The sequence below is a fragment of the Dermacentor variabilis genome, chromosome 2 (assembly GCF_050947875.1).
Source record: "Dermacentor variabilis isolate Ectoservices chromosome 2, ASM5094787v1, whole genome shotgun sequence".
NCBI lineage: Eukaryota > Metazoa > Arthropoda > Arachnida > Ixodida > Ixodidae > Dermacentor > Dermacentor variabilis.
The window spans coordinates 213,632,140-213,648,527 of NC_134569.1; the positions used below are offsets into that span (position 1 = coordinate 213,632,140).

Genomic DNA, 16,388 nt, shown 5'->3' on the forward strand with positions numbered 1-16,388 from the left:
TTTCTCGAGTTGCGTCGCACTGTATGTTTATCGGTGTTCTCAGCGTGTAATTCCCCGCTGCTCCTTTTTTGTAATCCAGTGCATTAATTCATAACACAAACATGACCATATGCCATGCTTTTTTTAAATGTGCTTCTTACCGCTGCCTTTCCACTCCACTGAACTTGCCAGTATCTATAGCATCGACAAGTTCATAGACCAAACTGTCATGACATTAGTCGGGCAGCGGACTCGGGCGAGCGTCTCAGTGCGCGTTTTCAGGACATTGCAGACGGGGCGCCGTAGCAGAAATCTTCCTCGCGTCTGTGCTTGCTGCATACCCGAGTTGTAGCCGATGACTGTTTGCCGGTTTTATGTTTCGCGAGCCAAGCTTCACACAGCTTCTTGTCCTGCGGCTACGTGTGAATAACGCTGACACCGTGCTCCGTTGCGTGCGTCCGGCATTGCGGCACCGAGCAGTAGCCTACCATGTTGTGCGCCTTCAAAGGCAGCCACTACCTATTGTAGTGATTTCAAGCGTTGTAAAGGAGACACTCGAAGCGGGCAAATCTCGCCACTAAATGAGGACCGCAGCGTACGAGGGAATTTAAACTCTCGTTTTCAGCTCGCTTCGGCGCGCCCGAAGCAGCCGACGCGGCCGCTATGTCCACGTGATCCCTCCTAGCACGTCACGCCGACGGTGGCGCCAGCTTTTCCATTGGTGGAGCTCGAGGCCAATACCTCAAACTCCAGCGCAAGACGCCCATAGCTCAATGGGGCTCTTGCATTGCCCAGGGGGCGCTGCGAAAATGGCGCTAAAAAGCGCCCTCTGTCTTGAACTGGGTAGTACCAAGCTCGGTCGTCTGCTTCGGAAAGCACGTTTACAATATGGACCCGCCACTTTCGGTTTTGTTGTACCACGGCTTGCAGCGAATATCGGGCGCCGAAAATTTTTTCAGGAGTGGCACGCTGCGTAAAGGCAATAAATTATGCAACGCCGAATACGTGTATGTCGTTCAAGAAATAAGCGGCGAAGTTTTAGCGCGGTGTCAAGTGAAGCGAGTCGCGTACGAAGTTGACCTTCAGCTAAGGTTTGCACGCTGCTAGATTCAGGAGCACAATCGCGAGGAAATGCTTGCTATAAATGAATTCACAGCAGCGATAAGCAGACATCATGTGTACGAACTGCTCGAGCGCACGATCGTACGCGCCGCGACGGCAGCGGTCTTTCGACATGCCGCGAAACGGCGGGCCTCCTGCAATCTTTGTTGACTGCATGCCGCTAGACAAGTAGTTATACCTGCACTGTAGTAGCGGTCATCTGTCCCTTTAGCAACTGATAAATAACTGATGCTATGCATATGAGCTCCCAGTAACGTACGTGTGAATCGCGCTGCAGCGCGAAGCTCCTGCCCTGATCGCTTGATGTAGCTTTTAACGACAGCGCTCGAACATCGATGTGCTGCAATCAATACTACCTTGCTGCGCTGCCACAACGTGCTGGCTTGAGATCAAGGAAGAGTGCATTTAACTCTCTTAACCTGTGCAGCTCGTAGTGGAGTAGCGAATTGTCATCGAATGAGCCCGACCATTTGTACTCATTTGCACACACCTGGTCACTTCACCACTTCGTACCGGTCGAATTGTTAATCCGCCTCTTTCGCGGCTTCACGGCGCATGCGCCCTGCCCTAGTGGTTTAGTCGCAAAACGTTTTGGAAGGGACGCGCGCGCGGCAGCGCGGCCAGATATCGGGGAAAGGTACCCCGGAAAAAAAAAAAGTGCCCGGGTAAAGTGTACTAGTAGCCCGGACGCGCGCTGTTGCAAACGCTCGTGCCATGTACCGCGTTGAAACTCTACTGGTAGCTCGACGTCGGTGCGGTGCCGAAAATGTGCGTAAGACTGCAACTCCACTTTAAAACAGAAAAGGGCCAGGGCTTGGTCCGGACTGCGCCGTGAACCACGTAATTGCCGCCTTGCATTGACGGCTGTCAAATTTATCGATAAAACCCTGCGTTACACTTGGGCGACACTCAAAAACACGTTGCTGAAGCAGTCTTCTTGCAGCGTTGGCCCACTGTTATCGGTGGTGGCAGCGCGTGCCTGACTTCATGTACTGTTTTAAGGCGTGGTAACATTTGGTCGATATACGAGACCGACAAGACGCTGATGCCGACGATTGGCCGACTATTCAGCAAGTGTCGCTGAGATCATTTGATCGTAATAGACCGACAACGACGCAACCGACGGGTGCGAGTTGTCATATAGCACGACGGGTTCTCGTGTCGACAGCACCGACAAAATCAGCGTGCCGACCGCGATAGCTTGACCGAACCCTACGTGATCAGCCGTCCAACCGACAACGCGATAGCTGCAGCTCATTCACTTGTAAATATAATCATTCGCGCTCAAGATGCATCGACACGCCTTCGAAGTTGAAATGCACGAGCTTCAGCCATCTCAAGCCGTGCACGTCAAGTTTGAGTCAATGTTGATCCTGTGTAGCGAAGTTTGAGTTAGGCCTGACCCCGTCGAGTTCGTGCACCCGCTGCCGATGGAGCTGGACTTAAAAAATAAGCAGTCGGGACGAAGGAAACCACTCATACAGTTAGGTTGCGGCCCTATAGCGATTTGATAACTACGCTTCACTTCGCATGGCACGCACATAATAAGCGGTAAGCGGCGACACAGCGCTGCGTCACCGTTCCCGAACGCTGCCGCTCGCATTCCCGTAGATGGTGGGTCTGCGCGTGTTGTTCTGCTGACATTTCTTAATTCCAAAGAATCATTGTTTACCTCTGCGTCAAACGGGAAAAAAGAGACAGTGAATTCGACACAGCAGCATAAACTCGCTCAGTTGCCAACGGTGTCAGCGATGGCATCCGCCTTTTCGCGAGAGAACTACACGGCATATAAGTGGGGACTTATGCCGAGCACAGTTGTCTCTGATAGTGCTTTATAGCACGCGCAAAGTGTAAGTACGATGAAGTTAAACAAAAGCGAGAATCAGTAGTAACAGCCCGTAATATATATGTGTCTGGATCACAGTTGCAATTTAAGGGACTCGGCCGCTCATACTGACTCGTCTGTATGTTTTACTGCGTTTTGAGATTACTTCACATCAGCGATGCGCCGTTTCTACAATAACCGAAGCTAACAGCGATCTGAAACTGTAGAGGTAAAGAAATGCACCGCTTTGGCAAATCCCACGTGGAAGGCTGCGCTCGAAGCCTTCTTGAATAGGCTAAATGTTTAGTGAATGTGTAAAAGGAATACAAAAAGCGATGTGCAATCGCAGACATCAGCGACAACGAACTCAAGGCAGCCACGTCGGCACATGGAACTCAGCGTGCCTTTATCGGCCGCGCTGTTACCCCAACAGCACACTCGGGCTTGTTCCCCAACTATACTCGATGGGTGAACGACATGCTGCCCCGGAGAAACGATGAATAATTAATCGCGATCCACGAACCGCACAACCGACGCACACTCAACATGGGCGCAGGTACACAAATCAACCGGCGAAATCGCCGACACCCTTCCAAAGCGTTTCTAGCGGCGTGGGTCAGAGGGCAGCACAGGAACATGAAAGAGGCGGATTGTCGCTGTAAGAGTTTCCTACAAAAAGTACTGGAGGGAACTCTGGCGCTAGTGTCTACGGGAGCTGCAATGGGAGCGGTTGTCCCAGCATGGGAATTATGGGAAGTACATGGATTTGCCTAAACTTCGTGTTTTTGGCTTCAAGCGGTTTTGCGACTTTGTAAACTCGTCATTTTCAACAGTGTGCTGCTTAATGAACAATTAAATAACCATCATTAAAATTTCCCGATGGCAGGATTCGAACAAGGAATCCTGCCGTGAGAAGTGTGCTCCGTGTCAACTCTGGCGTTAGTTATATTATCATTGAATACCAACTAGCCAGGTCTCACACCTTGCTTCAAAAGTGTGTGTGGGGGGGGGGAGGGGTCAAGTGCAGCCTCTGCCATCACCCTGCCCGGTAATTACGTCTTTGTATGCAGGCTATACTCTCATCAGCGCATTTGTCATGTCGCACATCACAAACAAGGCAGTGCCAGCGCCTTCGCTGGTGGTAGACCTTTAGCTGTCGAGCCGAACCAACGCAATGACTCCACTTTGGCATTTTCAACGTAACTGGGCACCGCTTCCTTGAGACCATTTCTGTCTCCTGGAAGAGCTGGAATGCCGTCAAACAGTGTGCCCTGCAACAACCACAAGCTAGAAACACATTGCCCCGTTTGTTCTTGTTTGCCTTCCAACCCTCTTCATTTCTTTCTTTATAGCCCTTCTCAATATTTTCTTCGCTCACGTTTCTTTTCTTTTTCTGTAAAGCACATGTAAAGCGCTCCGGCCCGTTTCCTAATCTGCATAAGCGCATCCGCTGCCGCTGGGCGCAACACGGCGGACCCGTCTCCCAAACGGGAACGCGCGCGTGCTCGAGAATGGTTTTTCAAGCAGAGGAAAGACGCCTCTCGAGGGCAACCCATCGATCTCTCACTCGCGTACGCTGTGGCCCGAACGTGACGCTCCCGAACCGCACGCGCCACGAATCGCCGGCTCGCCGATGCCAAGCGCGCGAGTTCCACGTTTTTCCCCTCCCGTCAGGACTCGCTAGGAGGTCCCGCGCAAGCGGGCGCGCGCGTTCCTCGGCTAGCGGCGCGCTTGTGTTGGGAGGATGAGCGAGCGGTACGAGGAAGCGCCAGCGCAGATGCTCCCCTAGCATCCGCACGCGCTCCGCCTCCGCGCGCGCGCGGCCGCCGGGAAGTAGCAGCCGCGGCGTAGGCCGAAAGGAAGCAGCGGGGAGAAAAAGGGTGGTTACACTCGCCCGCCGGACTCCGGCCTCGGGCGACGGTTCGGGGCTAGGCAGATTCGATTATCGCCCGAGCACGTCGCGCCGGCGGGGGACTCGCGAGAGACCGTGCGCGTTGCGCGGAGCCCCCTCTCCCCTTCGCATTCCCACGTGGCTTCGCTTCGTCCTCAGCCGACCTCGCCCCGGAGTTCCGCCCGTACGCCGCTCCTACTTCCTTCCGGTGGGGCCTCGCGCGCAAACTCCGCGCCTCGCATTGTGTTCCGTACTGCGAGGTTCGTGCGTGCGCACGCGGTCGGGCAGGAGGGCCGTCGCACGGTCATTTTATGTCTGTGTGCGCTTCTTTCCTTCCCGGCTCCATGCAGCGTGCGGCGTCTTCGCGTTACATAGACTACGTTTACGTAAACGCAGCACTAGTTCGGGGTGTGCGGGAAAGCGAGACCAAAAGGCAGGTCAGACAGAGAGAGAGAGAGAGAGAGAGAGAGAGAGAGAGAGAGAGAGAACCTCTATAGAACGACGAGTTCGATTGCCTTAGCCTTGATGGAAAAATCCTGTCGGCGCTTTCGTGTCGCTCACGTAAGCGCCGCTGGCAGCGTGAGAGCGTTTTCGTAACGGGAAAAAGCGCTTGATGCACAGCGGACCGTAACGCGCAACGGGCTTGTGTGCACGACGCCAGTGCATACGTCGCAACGCTGGATCAGCATTAGTAACGCGACTTATGATACCGATTTAAACAACAGATGAGTGCGCGCGCAACGTGTAAATAACTGAAGGCATTGAATCAGTTCCTGATTGCAATGGAATGAAGCAGTGACATACTGGTTCGTATCCGTCGCATGCGTAGTCGCTAAGAGTGATCGATTGTGCAAAGATAAGCTAAAACAAAAAAAAATGAAAGGGACTGAAGGATGCTGGGCAGGACAGAAACGTAGTGTTTTCTGCCGTTTTTGTTTTCTCCCGCGGTTTCCTATACCACTTGGTGCTTATTCTAGTCTTCTTCTTTGTCAGCTACTATACGGTTGCTTTATGATGCTTTCCCCCTTTTTTTGCAAATTTATGAAACTTAAACATTTCGTGCGTAGAAAAAACGGAATATAACCGCTACTGGAACGCGTTCCTTTATTATACACACGCGCATGCTTCTTCTTTCAATATTCTGGGCTCCCACACCCAGGATAGACAAAGCTGTTGATAGAAAATGGAACTTCGTGTTCTGAGAAATGGTCAGAAAGTGTCCGAAATGCTACTGGAATCACACCTCACTTGGATCTGGTGGCTGTTGATTAAGATTCATGAACGATGCCGCGATCCGCCTTCCTGAAGCCATTTCACGGAAGAACCCCGTATGAAGACTTTGCACGCGTCACCACTGCCACTCGTTTCCATTTGTTTCCTCTCTCTATTTTTTAAGTTCGTGCCATAGTGTCCGACCGCGATTTCTCAATGTTCGCACCTTGGATATAGGGGCGAGCTATCGGCCAAAAACAAGGCCTTAGATCGCCACCGCCGAATAAGAAACAGCTCCGAAGACGTACCAGTACACTTATTAGACATCTCTGTGCTCGTACTGTTAGCGGAGTTGACGCGAACGCTCGCGCGTATAATTAAGAAATACGTACTATAGTCCCCGTGAGAGTGCCCCCGTTCCACTCTTGCTATGCTTCATTTTACAATATGCTTCACCGCAAAACTTTGTGTATGATTTACTGCATAACATTATTATACTGCGCCGAAGCTGACTTTAAAAAAAAAAAAACGACCGAAATGCAACACACATAGACAAGAACGGCACAGCCGAGTGACGCTGTCGCGCAGGTGTGAGTAGAGTCACTGGAAAAAAATTCAGAGTACCGCATTCGCTTTCCCCGCGCCGCCGGCGCGTTCATTGGCCCAACCGTACCAAGTGACATTGGGGTGCCATATACCTTCCAAGCGCCGGGCGCGCCGGCTGAGTTAGAGCGCAGGCAGCGCAGGTTCCCTACGTTGCTGTATTTATTTATTTTTTTTTTGTTCCGATTGTCGCGCTCGCTTTTGACTGCAAGGAAATTATGCCTGGCTGTTGCGCCTTTGGATGCAGCAACCGAACCGAGTCTGGAAAGACATTAGAGAGTTTTAGCAGTGCCGTATTACGGTACGGTAAGTGCGGTATACGGTACGGTATTACCGCTCCGTACTAACTTACCGCGATGACCGAAGACGTTTTAGCTGCGTGTGCCGCTCGATGCGTACGGCAATGTGATAATGATGATAGCGGCTAACATTGTGGCTTTGCAGAATTCAATAACTATGCGCTGAGCGCGAAATATTCATTTCATTTCGAATACTAGAAAGCTTTAGCTTGTCCATACATTAGGGAGTTTTAGAATAGGGGCCCCAATGGTTTGGGGCCCCAAAGAGCTTTGCGGGTGTTAGCGTTGGAGCACGTAGGTGTGAAGAGTTTTAGAATAGGGTTTTGCGTTTGCGGATAGCGTCTTGCGCTGACAGCGCCACTACGGCGTCAAAGAAAAGCTATTAGAAATAATTAAATAAAGTATACGATTTTATGATAGGAATAAAAATTTTGGGTTTCGTGTCTTCGCCTTTAATTACAATTTAGAGGTTATTCTGTTAGCAGCAAACAATTAGTTGCGCTTAGTTTTGAGCAAACCAACTTTACTAGCCTTCACCAGCCAAGCTTAGCCGTGTTAGGCCTACGAGCCATAAAATCCACAATCGAATTCAATATCAGCGGCGTCTAATGAGTCAATCTTCATAACACACGCTAGTTGAGAGAAAGCGATAACCTCAGTCACTTATCCTAGCTTGCGAACTTCACGCGTTACCGCGAATCGAACCCAGTTTGGTGCTAGGTTAGAGCCGTCGCTTCGATGGGTGCCGCCATGTTTGCCGACGCAAAACTTTTGGGGCCTCTATTTGGGCTCCCGCTAAATCGGTGAAATAGCGTTCCCAACGCAAAACCCAAAGGCAGTTTGCGTCTTGCGCATGCGCAGTGGCTTCGACGCTATTTCTTTGGGGCCCCAAAACGTTTGGGGCCCCTATTTTAAAACTCTCTATTATTTACAGAAGGGCCCGGCTACGGCTAACTTAGATGCCATTCACAGGGCCGGTAGCGACATCTTGTGACACTTCGTCCTGCAACACGTGAAACCTTTTGTTACATAGGTGTTCTTATCTAATCAATACATAAAAAAGGGTTTGTTTCTTGTAAATTGCACCGCTTCTGACAATTTACACCAGCAGATAAGTAGAATATAGTTATACTGCAATAAAAACTCTGCGTCCCCTCTAAGTAAACTCTGCATCACTAGATGGCGCCACCTACCTGTTTTTTTTTTATATCACTGTTTACTTGTTGTTACTTCGTCGCTCCGAAGAAGGTGGTTTAAAGTAAACTCTTGCCTTGGTATTATCATGGTAAAAAAAAAAAGCACGCGAGACGTGGACTCTGTGGCCGACATCAGCTTCTCACTGTTTTGGCTTGGTGCAGCTCGGCTCGCGACACACGGTGCTAGCCGAGCCTTACCGAATCCTTACCGTCTGGTATGCCGTACGGAAAGTCATTCCGTACGGTAAAGTTCGCGCATGCGCAGTCCTCGACCGGTACGGTATTACGCATTTACCGTACCCTATGCCGTACTTTCCGTAGCACCGCTAAAAGTCCCTAATTTTATTCGATTCCGACCGGGATAAATGACCGAGAGCGTCGTTCTGTGTGGTTACACAGAATCGGCCGGGAGAACTTCAAGCCTACAAAAAACACCCGCGTGTACGAGTTATAAGTACATCTCGCTTGTGCTTTTCGGCACTGCTTTAGAAGATATTAGAGAGGTTTAGCTTGTCCGGAAAGCCGCCCCGTGGGCGTATTACCGGATTCCCGGTTACCGTTTTACCGGGTTGCCGGATGAAAGCGAGCAATCGAGTTTTAGCATGCTTTCCGTACGCCCGCACGCCCCCAACGCCCGCGTAGCTACGTTCCTAGCTCACATTTACTGCCAAAAACTGACACTCAATGAGCCATGCTAAGTCGTGTTTTTTTTTCTTTATGAAGTAAGTAATTTGCTTGCTTTATTATTTGAACGAAGCAATAAACAAACATTTGTCTAGCGTTTGCTACGCGCCAAAGTAGCCAACATGAAGCCTTGCCAAGACAAGCCTGAGCCACGTCTGGACGCTGATCGCTCCTTTGTGACTTACGCAGGCTATAAGCAAGCACTCTCAGTAATTTGCCTTTGAATTGTGCGCACAATTGTGTCTGCGTTCATCAGCGATGCCGTATAGCGTGCTTCACGACGAACTGCTGCTGCGATCTCTGCACTGGGACGAATTAGAAGATGTGCACTTGCTCCCAGTGGAACCACGGCGCGATCTTCGGAAGCATGGCCTGCTTAATTTGGATGCCATGGACAGCACGTTGTTCTACCGGTCGTTCAGGTTCGAGAAATCGGACCTCGACGATCTTCTGACCGGCCTCCTGATTCCAGAAGAGGTAGAGAGCGCTCAACGGGTTCGAGTTCCAGGCCGCGAGGCACTGTGCATGACACTGCGGCGTCTCGCCTATCCGAACCGCTTGTGTGATCTTGAAGTGTTCTTCAGCCGCCACAGTTCGGTGATATCGAGTGTGGTGTCTAAAGTTTTGTCTCACATTGAATACTACTTTGGACACCTCCTAGCGGACCTCACGAAGCACAGGTGGCTCAACCTACAAAACCTGGAGCTGTTTTCCCAGGTAAGAGCACGCTTTCAGCAGAAGTGTAAAATACACATCCATCCTGTTCCCCCACCCCCACTTTCCTTTGTGCGTACTTTTTTCTTTTCATTTAAGCGAAACCACCTTTGCTCTTCCTTCGACATTCCCGCGGGGATAGCCGAGAGCGTGCAGACTACACATGAGCAGCAGGCTAGAGGGGCAAAGGCGACGCCAGGAAGCATGCCCTGTTTGGGGTCTCTTCAGTTAAAGGGGGGGGGAAAAATGCATGTTCAGTTAAGCCAGCGACGCATTTTTTTTTTTACTCTCTGAAAACGGGTAACGAAATGACCTAATCAACAACATTGGAAAATGCAACGCGGTAGCTTCTCGAAGCAAGCAACTCGGGAACATATGGCTGAAGGCTTTATGGTTTGACGAATTCGCTGTCGACGAGCAGAAGTATGCCTGCATACATCGCGAGTCGACGTCGTCGTGCCAGTGCACAATGCGGCTTGTCCACATGCCATATAGAACTAGAAAAATTACAGCTTCATAAGGTATGCCATGTTCTTTCTCAGAAGGAACCTGATAGCTTATAGATGTAAAGGAAAGCCTTGTTCTAAATTTCGCTGTAGTAATCCCAAAGAACATTGCACTACAGCTTTTGCCTCCATACAGGATTTAACCAGCCGTATGAGACCGCTGCAGGTGAACAGTGTGTGTCTTACGCTTGTCCTGTCACCGTTGCTAACACGTGTCGTACTATGGCGCGAACAGGCACACCACGTAATCAGTGTGGTCCTCACTTTCAACTATGTAGTAATGAAATGAGTGAACAGCCTCTTTGCTCTTTGCTCATGGCAGTTTGCAAGGCGAAACTACAAATGTATGAATGCTTCAAAGCAAGTGAATGTGGGTGTTATCTGGAGGTGCTTTATGGAATTTCAGAATTCGACGCAGCTCTCATTTCATCGGAAATGAGAGCTGTGAGAGTATTAATTTTAAGATGCGCACTGGGCAGTGCTAACTTAATGTACGGCAAGGAAATTGTATTTAAGGAAAGCCGAAATGTCCTGGCTGCCGAATTTTATGGACGAGGCCACTGGTGTAAACATTGTGCGCTGACACTTGAACATGCCTTTGCCTAAATTCAGAGCTAGTGGTGGTAACGATCATTGTTTTCACAAAGGGTACTTAAATGCTAAACCTCACACAGTATCTTCCATACTTTTCCATTACACAGCCCTTGCTCACAACCAGACCGTGATATCAAGGTGACACTAATGTGCAAGGTGCAGTCCAGCACATAAACAGTTGTGCCACGATGCAGTGCGCTGTGTGAGGTGGTGACAGTACACAACTTCCCACTGAATAAAAATTGTGCAGGACAAACCGTAATAAAACATCCCAATGTGTATTCTTTGTACTGCGTAGACAAACACATTTTGCACCCAAGATAATGGTTAATATCATTTCAACACTGTCATACTTCACAAAACTGTGAACATAAAAATTCGGCACTAATTAATGGTCAGGCAGTGCCCGAATTAAAGGAAGCTTTGCTTCAACTGATTGCCATAGCATGTGGGATATGCATGCTTTTTCACCTATGTTGTGTGCTTGTATGGGTTTGTGTCTTAGAGAGCGAGGGAGAACCTTGCTTTATTCTGTTGTAGTGGTGCTAGAGTTTTAAGTCATGTCAAAAGTGCAGGCAGTGAGGTATGCTTGTTGCATCTTGAGCAGCAGGGCTGGCTGAGCAATGAAGTCTAATCCATGCTGTAAGGCATATGTACACTCTTTAGGTGTGTGCACATGACAAGGAATGTAGTCACGAGCGCTCCCAGCTAATGTACCTTCATGTTGCGCTTGTGCATACCGGTCAAAGCATCATCCGGGGAGAAACCGGTACATTGCACAAGCAAAAAGAAGAATGAAAGGAAATGGTCTTGTTGCCATGGTAACTGGTACACAGTCCGCTCTCTTATCACGCACAGGACCAACGTGGATATTTCTGCCTGGTCAGTGGCAGGGTGGCATTCATTACTTGTGGAAAACAAAATAGTGAGCCAAGAAGATATTCACGTGTTTAAATGCAACAAACTTTTAGTTGTGAGTCAGCGCTCATGTTTGTCTATTCTTCATCCGTGTTTTTTAGTGCACGCTGTGTGTAATAGTTATGAAGAAGTGTGTCGTTTCATTACCTTCTAAAATAGTTCTTTTTGTACTTCGCACGTAACCATGTGCAGATGACGAAGATTTGGCAAAAGAACAGTCAAGTAAATTTGTTTGTTGCACACAAGTGCATGCATGAAACGACGCCACAACAGCGGACATTTCTACTATACAAGAATTGCCACCTCCGACGTGACACACGTACAGTCAGAGATACATCTTCTGGCACGATTTCGAAACAGGGACATAATTAGCTCTTCCTGCAAGGCACGATGTCCACACCTAAAGAGTGTATCATACACTGTAGTCTAATCCTATTATGATCTTTTTCTCAATACGTTAAGAGTTTCTTGCTATAGATAGCTGTTTACCGCTGTTTCTTTTTCTTTTTTTATCAGGCCATTCACAGGAAAGGCGCTCCACTGAAGAACTGCTGGGGTTTCGTTGATGGCACAGCGCGCCGAATTTGCAGGCCATCAGTTGGACAGCAGGATCACTTCTCTGGCCACAAACGGCATCACGTGCAAAAATATCAAGCCGTGATGTGCCCCAATGGCTTGATATGCCAAAATGGATGGACCATTTCATGGTCGGCGCCACGATGCTGGTGCGTGAGGTTGCCTCTAAATGCTTCTCTAATGCGCCATGGCGATTAGCTTCAATAACTCAAATACCTAATCTAGTATGGCAATATTCAATGTTATAATTGCTACCAAGCTGCCTATGCATGTCCTGCCCTGGCGTGTTCCATATTTTCAGAACCACTTTACACTTACAGGACGACTTCCACCAAATATCAAACTATACATGTTTGTGTTGTTTGATTTTCTTGCTTACTTAGGTATGTCTGACCGAGAATTAAAGAGGTCGTGAACCACCCCTCGCGCATTGTGAAAAAAACACATTCAGCGGATAGCATACACTCCTCTGAACATTTCAGCTAAATTTTTCAGTCATGGACGACGCATGAAGTTCACAAGGTTGCAAGGTTACCTTTTTCACAAACAAATTGTTTTCGAACAGAGGCCTTCTGCTCACCCATTTCAAAGCTACCAGCACCTTGCATGCTTAATGGTGAAAATGTATACCCTAATAAGGTCCCTTAACTTTTCTTTATCTCACGCACTGCTTCTGTTTGTGCAAAACAAGTGCATTTGCATGAGTCTTTTTCTTCTACTCTCACAAGATCTGTAACTTTATTTCAGGAATTTTGAAGAAGACGGCCCTCTACAGGAACTTGGAGAAAGTCGCCCAAGGCCATGAATATGTTATCTATGGCGACCCAGCCTATCCACTCCGGCCCCTGCTCCTTAAGCCTTTTGGAGGTGCATCATTGCAGCCCTACGAGGCTCATTTCAACAAGCGCATGAGCACTGTGCGGCAGGCTGTGGAATGGGGGTTTGGCAAGGTGGCAGCGGACTTCGCATTCGTTGATTTCCACAAAAATAAAAAAATGACTCAGCAGAGGGTGGGGCGAATGTATAAAGTTGCAACACTGCTGTCCAACTGCCGTACTTGAATGTATGGCAGTCAAGTGTCTACATACTTTGGCATCGCACCACCCTCTTTCAGAGAATATCTGGTACCTTCCGAATAAGTTGCCCGAGGTAGTGTATTACAGGTTCTATTGCGCAACATTTTGACGGCACACACAGAAGAGAAACACACTACAGAGCGCTACTTGCACCTGTTGTTTTATTCCCTTGTCAATGGAATAAATGGGGCAAGATACTGGGGGGAGGTGGGGTAGCGACTAAAAACAGATAAACAAAAAAATTTTACAAACATGGCCATCTACCAATGCCAAGCCGGCTTTGTCATGTGATAATTTTTTCTGCAGTCAACATCCCAATAAAGGAACCAGGATACAAAATTTCAGATTAGCGCGTGAGGAAATCTATTTCCTTAGCACTAAGGGAGGCTGATGGCATGCTCACGCACATACTTCCCAAACGCACAATGTCAGCAGCTTTGATTATCTTTTGCGTCATTTGGCTGCCATCTTTGCTCACAATCTTGCATTTCTTAAAGAATGGCCGACATCCGCAGTCTCTACAATGTATCCCAAGGTGTCTGGCGACTGCTTTTGAAAAGTTATAATCATGCTCTTTTAATCTTTCGTTCAAAAGCAGTCGCCAGACACCTTGGGATACATTGTAGAGACTGCGGATGTCGGCCATTCTTTAAGAAATGCAAGATTGTGAGCAAAGATGGCAGCCAAATGACGCAAGAGATAATCAAAGCTGCTGAGATTGTGCGTTTGGGAAGTATGTGCGTGAGCATGCCATCAGCCTCCCTTAGCGCAAAGGAAATAGATTTCCTCACGCGCTAATCTGAAATTTTGTATCCTGGTTCCTTTATTGGGATGTTGACTGCAGAAAAAATTATCACATGACAAAGCCGGCTTGGCATTGGTAGATGGCCATGTTTGTAAAATTTTTTTGTTTATTTGTTTTTAGTCACTACCCCACCTCCCCCCAGTATCTTGCCCCATTTATTCCATTGACAAGGGAATAAAACAATAGTTACAAGTAGCGCTCTGTAGTGTGTGTCATCCTTTGCGCTGATGATCTGTTTGCTTTATGTGGAGCGGTCCTGCAAAGTCTAGTCTAGTTAACACCTTGAGTCATAGAGAGCTAAGACAGGTTGTGAAGTCAAGGCTTTCTTAATTTGTTGAAAAGCCTGCTTTTGAGTGGCATCCCAAATGAAATGCGAGTTGGATTTATGCAAGCGCTCCATCAGCGGGTGTGCGGTGTCACAGAAGTTTGGAATGAACCAATACGAAGTCGGTCCTCCTCTGGAAGTGCTTGAGCTCTATCATTTCATGTCATTTTAGCGATGGCTTCTATGTCCACGGAGTTGTTGCGCCGTCTGTGATCGCTCCCAGGAAGCTTGTACTTTCCGGAGATGTGCTTAAAGGGACACTAAAGGTTACCAGAAAGTCAAGTTAAAGTGGTAGAGCAATGTTCTAGAACGTCTAAGGGCACGCGCCGGAAAGCTTCGGCGCGCGCCGAAGGGTCAAATGCGTCAAAGCGTCGGTCGGGAACTCGGTGAAGCGGAACGTCGCGCAGCGATTATGTCTACTACCGATGCTAGAAGTTTGCCGACGCGCGGCGAAGCTGCGCCAGCGTGCACCAATGAGAGGCTGCGACGCCTCGCAGGCGTCAACCAATCGGAGGCTGCGGAGCCTCCGGCTGCTAGGCCTGTAATGGCCGACCGTGCGGAGACGCCGGCACCAACGATCGTCCGAGTTTTTTGGACACACGACGCGCGCGACAGTGTTCCTGAAAGAGTGTTGTAATAGTAGGCCGACAACGACACGATCAACCGACCGACGACCGTGGGTTGTGGCAGTGCGACGTGGATCCGAAGCGACTTCGAACGACGCCGACTAATCCAACCTGCCCTCTGGGTTCCGCCGGGCTCGGTACGATCGTCTGCTAAAACAGCCAACCGAATCACGATTGCCGCAACGTCTGTGCTTGTTGTATGTGCATATTGTTGTGCTCAAAACGAATGGAAACACGTTTACGAGCTCCGAAGTCTGGATAATCAACACTCGCCTATCGCCGATGTTGTTTACGTTACGCGTAGGCCTAGCGCGTCCATCGAGTTCGTAACTGGCGAGTGAACGAACTCACCTGAGAAACTCTGTCGAAGGAAATGAATTTTCAGGTCTGTTTGGTGCTGCAGTGATTTAAAATATGGCACTCTTGACTTCGTGTGACCTGTGATGTGGTGAATGAACCGTGTCGAAGTTGGGTCGGTCAACCGCGGCGTGTTTCGTGAGGTGTCGGTTGACTCAAGTTTAACGGGCAAGCTCTGCGCTGTTTCCAGTGGTAAAGATAACTTCCGAAAGCGAAATACACTAGTAGCCGAACTATTGGAAGTACTTACATAATCAGCCGTGCCGCCTGTTTCAGCTGACACTGCGCTCTTCTATTCGGCATGTGAATCCAGTTCAGTACAAGTTCACTGTACTCATTCACTCACTTCTTTCTAGTGCGTCCATCTTTTGGGCTAGTCGGGCATAAATCGCTCGTGAAGCAATCAAGAACACTGACGCACTGAAGCATACGTGACAACGCAGTCATGTTTGAGTCAGTGTGTCGTTATAGTTGAGCACTGCAAAAAGAAATTATCTGTTTGCAATGTGTGCCCTGTGTGCAGTGCATAGCAGGACCTGCATCATGCAAGACCTATGCATGTAGCAGCGTATACCACGATTGCTTCGATGCCCTCTTCAGAAGCAGCAAGTACTGAGTCAATGAAACTGTAATTGATTTTTTATCTCACTTTTTGCTTATGGAAAGTGTAGATGGTGTGAGTGCATTGTGGGGAAGGTGAAAAGGTGTCATCAGTGTTTTGTGCAGTCAGTATGCTTAAACTGCTGGAATCCCTTCAGCCTCTACTAAAATGTTTCTTGCTGCGATACTATAAATTGTAGTCAGGACAAAGATCTACTCAAAGCCAAGTTACTAATGCATCTGCGGAGAATGTGTTTGATGAACAAGTTAACGCTTCCACAACAACAATATGCCGATGCACAGCATATGTGCTTACAATAAATACATTCCGTAAAGGTGAACGACTGGGCCTACAATATCAAACTTTGTAGTAGCACTGTAAAAAGGGCTGCCATGCGTATCAGCTACAACGAAAGTGCTGCACGTCCAACCTTCTTCCTTGGAGGCACTTCTATAAAGACTGTTCGGGCCCTTCCCATT

General features: G+C 48.7%; 1 pseudogene; it reads left to right on the forward strand.

Annotated features, from left to right (window-relative positions):
- Nucleotides 1-8,934: 8,934 nt before the first annotated feature.
- Nucleotides 8,935-13,258, forward strand: LOC142570679 (uncharacterized; annotated as a pseudogene).
- The last annotated feature ends 3,130 nt before the right edge of the window (nucleotides 13,259-16,388 follow it).